This window comes from Podarcis muralis, chromosome 6 (assembly GCF_964188315.1).
Source record: "Podarcis muralis chromosome 6, rPodMur119.hap1.1, whole genome shotgun sequence".
NCBI lineage: Eukaryota > Metazoa > Chordata > Lepidosauria > Squamata > Lacertidae > Podarcis > Podarcis muralis.
The window spans coordinates 29,098,903-29,106,291 of NC_135660.1; the positions used below are offsets into that span (position 1 = coordinate 29,098,903).

A 7,389-nucleotide genomic window follows, 5' to 3' on the forward strand; every position below is an offset into this window, starting at 1 on the left:
TTGTGGCCCTAAGAGCAGTCGATTTAAGGAAGTTTGAGAAAAGATAGCTGTATGCCCCCATCCCTCTAACAGGCCCTCCACCCCATTCCATGTTTCACAGAAGAACCACCACCCACCCCTCTGGGCAGGCTTTGGGTAAGTATAGGTGGCTTGCAAGGAATAGGTGAGACAGAAAACTTTCATTTTCTGAACTTTCTTACGTTAGCTTATCTTTGAAACCAAGACATAATACTCGACACGTTGTGCTAATTACATGTTGCGATTCTGGTTCTTGCCATTGACCTATGTGCCTTTGGTTGGTTTTTGCAAGCCGCTTTTTGTAGCGTTCCTGGTCATGTGAACTCCACCTGTGCATGTGTTTGTGCTCACAGTCTGTTCAGGTGACCAGCTCCAAATGTCAACACAGGTAAGTGGCCTTGTGCTAAAGTCAGGCCATTGCTCCATCTGGACAAGTATTATATCCACCAACAGGAATCTTTCCCAGTCTTCCCTGGAGATGCCAGGGATTAAACCTGGGACATCCTGCATGCAAAGCATGTCCTCTACCATTGAGCTATGACCCTTTCCCCAAGGTCTGTGGACATCCATTGTATTTGGTTATGTTGTCCAAACAGGGGTGTAAGTGTTCTGTCTTCCAACAGCAAGGCTGCATAATTTTTGTTGCGATCAACAGTTTCTTAATCAGCTTCATCCATTATATCCTTCAGAGATCCTAACAGTCACAAGAGTCCTTACCCAGCTGGTGTAACCTGAGAATAATATGTTGCGAACAGGGTAATCAATATCTCACGAACTTGGTGCTGTAACCATTGTACTACACTCTCTACCAGCCAGCTATTTGTGAAGTTTTACCCTTGACCCCCTCCCCTTCACCACACTTGTAAAGAGTAAGCTGCATTGGCCGTTTTCTTCTTTTCTACGTGGAAAAAATACACGTCCTCACTAGACTTTGTCCTGATTTTTTCCTGACAGATTTGGTCTGCTTTGCACAAGGGTTTATATATAGAAGGCTCTCACACTATGAACAACAAAATTAGGGCACTGTCATTTATGACATCAGGAAATTAATATGCTAAGGGGGAAAATGATAGTATAAAAGGGATACTTTAGCCAGTACAAAAACTATTCAACCCTCCCAGCAGTGGTTCCTCTCTTTATATTTGCATATTTGCCCTGAGGGCTAATAAATATATGCAAGCTATTTTGTTATGATGGCTCTTTATTTAGACTGTTGGGAACAGATGACAAAATTTATAATGAACAAATTTTTGAGGAATGGAAAGGGGGCTGTTGTATTTGGGCAGCCACAGCGAGACTGCATATATATAGGAAGAGTGTGTGTGTGTGTGTGTGTGTGTGTGTGGAGAGAGAGAGAGAGAGAGAGATCAGATAAAGTGGTTTCTAAGCACTGTCACAAGCTCTGTGAAGGTGAAGGCAGCTGCATTAAAATTGTCACCAGGTAGAAAAGTCAGCAATATGGTATGGCGTAACATCCATAACTGGATTCAGCTAGAAAGTTTGTAGTGGATAGGGTCAATGGAAGGGCAGCTGCTGACATCACATCATGGTCTAGAGGTTCTGACCCTCAATCATAAGCTTTGTAGAATGCAATTCAGCATAACGTTATTGAATTCACCTTTAGATTAAGAAGGGCCTCATTGACATATAATGTTTCACGTGCAAGGTATTAGCTGGGCATCTGCTTAATTTTGCACACTTTGCAGCTAGACCAGACTGTATGTTTGCAATTCAGAGACATTTTTAAGGCCCTTGACAGTTTGAATTTTTCATGAAGCAACATCAAGTGACATTCTCCGTGCAGCTAATTCTTATTCAGGTAGTGTTCTGTTCACATGTATGCCTGCTGGCTCAAGACTCAAGGGTATGAGTTTAAACTGTCCTTTTATCATCTATCACAGTGGTGGCTATCCTTTAGCCCTCTAGAAGTTGCTAGACTACAACTCCTTCTATCTTTTCAATAGCGAGGGAGTGCCAAGTGCTGCTTGGGAATTTTTAGAAACAAAAATATATTGTGATTTATTTATTTTTAGATGGATTGTGTGATTTGTGAATTCCGTCACATCATGCCAAAAAGTGGGTGAAGTCATGCCAAAGTCATGTTTTGACCGACCACCTTGATTCAAAATGGCACCTGGTGTTCAAACATCAATGAATACTGCCTCTCCCATCTTGGGAACCCTCTTGCCAAGTTTGGTGACAATATCTCAAGAGGCAGTCAAACCCATGCCAAAAATTGATGTTTGGGTCCATTATTTTGATTCAAAATGGTGTCCAGCATCCAAATTGTAACGAAGTCTGCTGCCCCCACTTGGAAGCCCTTGTACAGGGTTTGACAACAATATCTTAAGTGGCAACCAAACTTGTGACAAAATACAGGTAAAGTTATGCTGAAGTGATATTTTGGTCGGCCATTTTGGATTCAAAATGGCAGGTGGCAGCTCAGTGTCAGTGAAAACTGCCACCCCCACATCAGGAACCTTCATGCCAAGTTTGAGAGGTGTCTGAATGCACAGAGAACAAGCAAATTGGCAAACCATTCTCCAAAATATATAGGTTTATATCTCACTTTTCCTCCGAAGAATTCAAGATGGCATACATAGTTTTTCCCTTCCTATTTTCCCCCTCACAACAATCCTGTGAAGTAGGTAGGACTAAGAGACAGTGATGGGCCCAAGACATATGGAGGGCACAAGGTTGTCAAAGGCTGCCTTGCCGCAACTTGGCATGAAGGAAGGATAATATTCCTAAGAGAAAGCCTTGTTTATTTTAAAATGCATATGCCAAGTTTCTAACTGTTTTGCCTACAGAGGTACAATATAATAACAAGTTAAATAAGTAGATAAATAACAATGCAAAACTCACATACAGCTAGGAGCCATAAAACTCTGTAGCTGTAAGATCTGGCTGTTGACATTTGATTTTATTAAGTAAAACCAGTTCCTTAGGAGATACTTTAAAAAGTGATTGACCCAATTAAACATGTTCTAGTTAAGGAACAAATAGGGTGATGATATTTTAAATGCACTGTCGTGGGGCTGGCTCGTCATGTGAAACTTTTCCACAGGAATTGTGTCTCTGACTTGCTTCTGGCTACTAAAGAAGCCAGACATCAGACTCCATTCCCCTTGTGTCTCTTCTTTTTAGCATGCATTAGTAATCGCAGTGATTTACAACCCAGGTTCAATCCAACAGTTAATTTAATTCTACTTTTCACCCAACTCTGAATTTGCTTGAGAATTAGGGCAGAATCGCCTGTTACTTAAAGTGCCAATGTTGTGTGTGTGTTTGTGTTGTGCTCCCAAATGCATATACAAGTAAATATACAAATTCACTTATTGAAGATATTTCGGGCAACATGCCTTTGGATGTTATACCAACAAAAGAGGAATCCATGGGGCTGCTTTTCAGCGATATAGTATGTATAGAAGAAATAAGTGGAATAACAATCATGATAAAATTGTAAATAATTTTTAATATAATAAAACTGCAATTAACTTCATTACATTAAGTCAGCCATAGGCCAACTCGGCCCTCCAGATCTTTTGGGACTACAACTCCCATCATCCCTGACCACTGGTCCTGTTAGCTAGGGATGGTGGGAGTTGTAGTCCCAAAACATCTGGAGGGCCGAGTTTGCCTATGCCTGCACTAAGTGGTGAGCGTACCATGCATAATTGCTGTGCGCGAATATGCAGTGCATAAGTCAAACTTTCTTTAGTGACTCTTTCCTTAGTGGAGTTAGTTCGGCAGTCCTTAATGGGAAACCCATTAGCTTATCCTGTCCCTGACCTTTCATGTTAAGGAGAGACCACTGCAGTGAACATAAAGATGGGACAACCCCAATGAAGGACACTGCCAACTGCTTCTTTCTTATTCCAGTGTACTAACATGTCTGGTTAGGGTAGGCATCTTTAGGAACATAGGAAGCTGCCTTAAACTAAGTCAGAATACAGTATATGTCCAACTACCTTAGTATTATCTGTTCTAAGTGGCAGAAGCACTCCAAGGTGCCAGACAGAGGTCTTTTACATAATGTGCCACCTGATACTTGAGATGGATAGGAACAAAAGAGCCATGCAGAATCAGACTAAAACCCTATATAGTCCAGCATTCTGTTCTCAAAGTGGCCTATCAGAAGTCTCTGGGAATCTCACACACTGAGAGTTTAGCACATTGGTGCTGCTCAACCAACCAACCAACCAACCAACCAGCCAACCAGTGTCATCTTTACTAGTAATCTAGAATTATGTGCTAAAGAGCCCACAGTATGCAACCAGAAAGGATGAAGGATTTGCTGATAGGGCACTCTGAACGCCAAACCAATGTATTGTAGGATTTCACAGCGCTTCAAAAATTCCTCAGAGCCTGGAACAGAGATTGTGTCACTAATTGCATTTTTGAGAATTTCATTACTTGACTGTGTATTGACACACAGCGGATGAACCTGCAGTGGTGCAGTTAGTTAATCTTAGGCTCTGGACTTCATGGTCTTAGGGATATGGGAGGGAAGGAATCCCCTATTTTTAAGTGTTACTTTGTTAATTTAAGAAAGTGGAAAATCAGACCTGCTGCATTTTGGCCCCTCCCTTGTTCTGGGCCAAACAGGGCCTGGACTTTGGCGCTGAAAGTCCTGCGGGCGAGCCATGGCCTGTGGCTGATAGTATGGCTCAGTTGCTCATTGGTGCACTGCCAATGTGAAACTACCGGTAATTGCAAAAAAAGCGCCAGTGCAGTAACTGACTCCTTATCTTACCCTTGACTAAATGTACTTTATTCTGGATAAAGGGCATGTCTAGCAAAGGGATAGTTTCTGGTGTTTGCATGATTAGTTGGGCTTTTCCTTCCTCTGACAGGATACTGTTTTCAGGGGCTGGGGGGGGGGGGGGAGCAGCGGCGAAGCATATGCCCGTGCTGCCCAGAGTGGGTGCGCTCCCAAGGGGGGTGGAGTGCACACCCGAGGGTGGTGGGGCATGGACGGTGCCCTCCCAGGTGCAGAATAGCTGCTTGGGTGCATGGAGCGGCGCACGCACCCTGCAACCGGGGGCGGAGTGCGCCGCCCATGGAGGCAGAGCGAGCTGCCAATGGCGGACATTCAGTGTGCTGCCTGTCTGCGACTCCCTAGCTGTCAAAACGAAGGCTGCCAGCAAGGCAACACAGCTCTCCCCCTTCTCCCGATGGCTTGGGGTAGACTTGGGAGTTGCAGGCCGGCGGCACACCAAATTGAGGGGTGGGGGGTAAGATGCGCCGATACCAAGGTAACACAATTACTTTACCTTGCCAGAATATTAGCCTTGTTGCATAAAACATAGATTTTTTTGCATTTGTTCTTGACTGTTTTGCTGTACTAGGAGTGTGTCAATGTGATATTTGCTGAGAGAGTGGGGGAACTGTCCTCTTCTGCCCTACTTTCATTGTTTGTCGTGCTCAAGGCTCTGGAGACTCTGCCTGGAGGCTAGGTTTCATACCCCTTGCCTTCTGCTATGCTACTGTGGTAGAGAAACAAACTCGAGCATGAACAAGTGGTGAATTTTTGTACGACGATGACCAAATGGGATTTATTTGTACCAGGCAGAAGGCGGTGCTATGCCTGCAAATAGACAATATCAGAAATCTTCTCTTCTGTGTCTGCAGCCATTGACTTATTACAGGGATGAGGAATCTGTGGTCCTTCACATGCTGTTCGACTCCCATCAGCACCAACCAGCATGGCCAGTGGCCAGAGAAAATGAGAGCTGTGATCCAACAATGTCTGGAGGGCCACAGGTTACCGAACCCGGACGTACTGCATCTCAGTATCATCCACCATGGTGCGATAAAATGGAAGTAGAAAGTTCACTGTTGTTTGAAAAGGGAATTATGGGGTTCCAAGCTATTCATTTCTAAAAAAAATTTTGCATAATATATTACAAAACAATATAAATACAGAAATTGAAAATGAAAAATTTAACACACCCCCCCCCCCCCCGAGAGCTGAATCTGAAGCCCATTCAAGTCCACATCATATATCCAGATTCCAGAGGCCGTAGCCTGGTCCTACAGCAGTCTTCATATTTTGGCTACCATTTTAAAGGTTTATCTTTATGGTTACGCCATTTTATATAAAGTGATTAGATTCTTTTTTATCAAGTGGTATAGAAATCTTGTTAAATAAAAGAAAATAAATAAAAAAAGGTATATGGGTTAAAACCAGTATCTTGAAATGGGCCTGGAAACATACACAGTTGTACCTTGGAAGCTGAACGGAATCCGTTCCGGAAGTCCATTCAACTTCCAAAACATTCAAAAACCAAAGCGCGGCTTCTGATTGGCTGCAGGAGCTTCCTGCAGCCAATCGGAAGCCGCGGAAGCCCCATCGGATGTTCGGCTTCCAGAAATAGTTTGAAAACCAGAACAGTCACTTCCGGGTTTGCCACGTTCCGGAGCCAAAACATTCGGGAACTAAGCTGTTCGACTCCCAAGGTACAACTGTAGGTTGCTAGTGTAGCTGTGTTAATAAATTATAAAATGAATATCAGAATAAGCCACATATTCTTACTAAATTATCCTTATTTAACTGTATCTTTTTGCTTCCAGCTGTGACTCCTTGAACAATCCTAAAGAGTTCTCTCCTTCTACTCCCTTTCTTCAAGACACCAGATTATTGCAATATGCCTGGTGTATAAAAACATATCTCCCCAGCATGATGTAGCCCTTGGGCCATACCTCCTCTGGTGCTTTCATTTCCATCTATTGCTGGACACTACTATATTTTTATTAGGAAAACACCAGGCATGTCTGCTCTCTTGTCGTTGCTCAAGAATTCCTGGTGAATAGGCAGTGTTTACAGTCCCAAATTAATGCTGCTCAATACATTGGACAGATGATCCTGTGCTGCACGTGGCTGGGCATTGTGACTACAAAGGCTATTGCCTGTATCAGCAAGAATAATATATGAGGAAGCGTTTATTTTTCATGAAGTGGCTATGCGAGGAAGCGATAAAGATAATTGCCGCGGGACTTCAGGGGCTATCAGCTTGGTTGTTATCCAACAATAATTTGTAGTGTGCAGTTGAAATAACAGTACATCAATGGGAAATCTGGGTTTCTCAATGGGGATGCATTTTAATTTTTTTAACTATTTTTACTCTGCTCATCAGTTGAAAAATACTTACAGACGGCTGGTGACAATCAATAATAAGGCAGTCCCTGCCCTCAGCTTTATAATCCCAAAGGGAAAGTGATTGAGAAGGAGAAGGGGCAGGAGGAAGAGAAGCAAACTCAGGTGCTACTTTTTCATTATAAAGTTCTTTCAAGTACTTTTTCCAGCTGGGGTGGGGTGGGCAAAGCAAGCTCCATGCAGCTGCTTCCTCTCTTGTTGATAGATAGGGC

The 7,389-nt window shown here is 43.1% G+C and overlaps 1 long non-coding RNA gene across 1 annotated transcript; it reads left to right on the plus strand.

The window, feature by feature from the left end:
* Window positions 1-1,373: 1,373 nt before the first annotated feature.
* Window positions 1,374-6,885, plus strand: LOC144327968 (uncharacterized). Its single transcript, XR_013393153.1, has 2 exons — window positions 1,374-2,574; window positions 6,595-6,885. It is a non-coding gene; the product is annotated as an uncharacterized LOC144327968 (long non-coding RNA).
* Window positions 6,886-7,389: the final 504 nt, after the last annotated feature.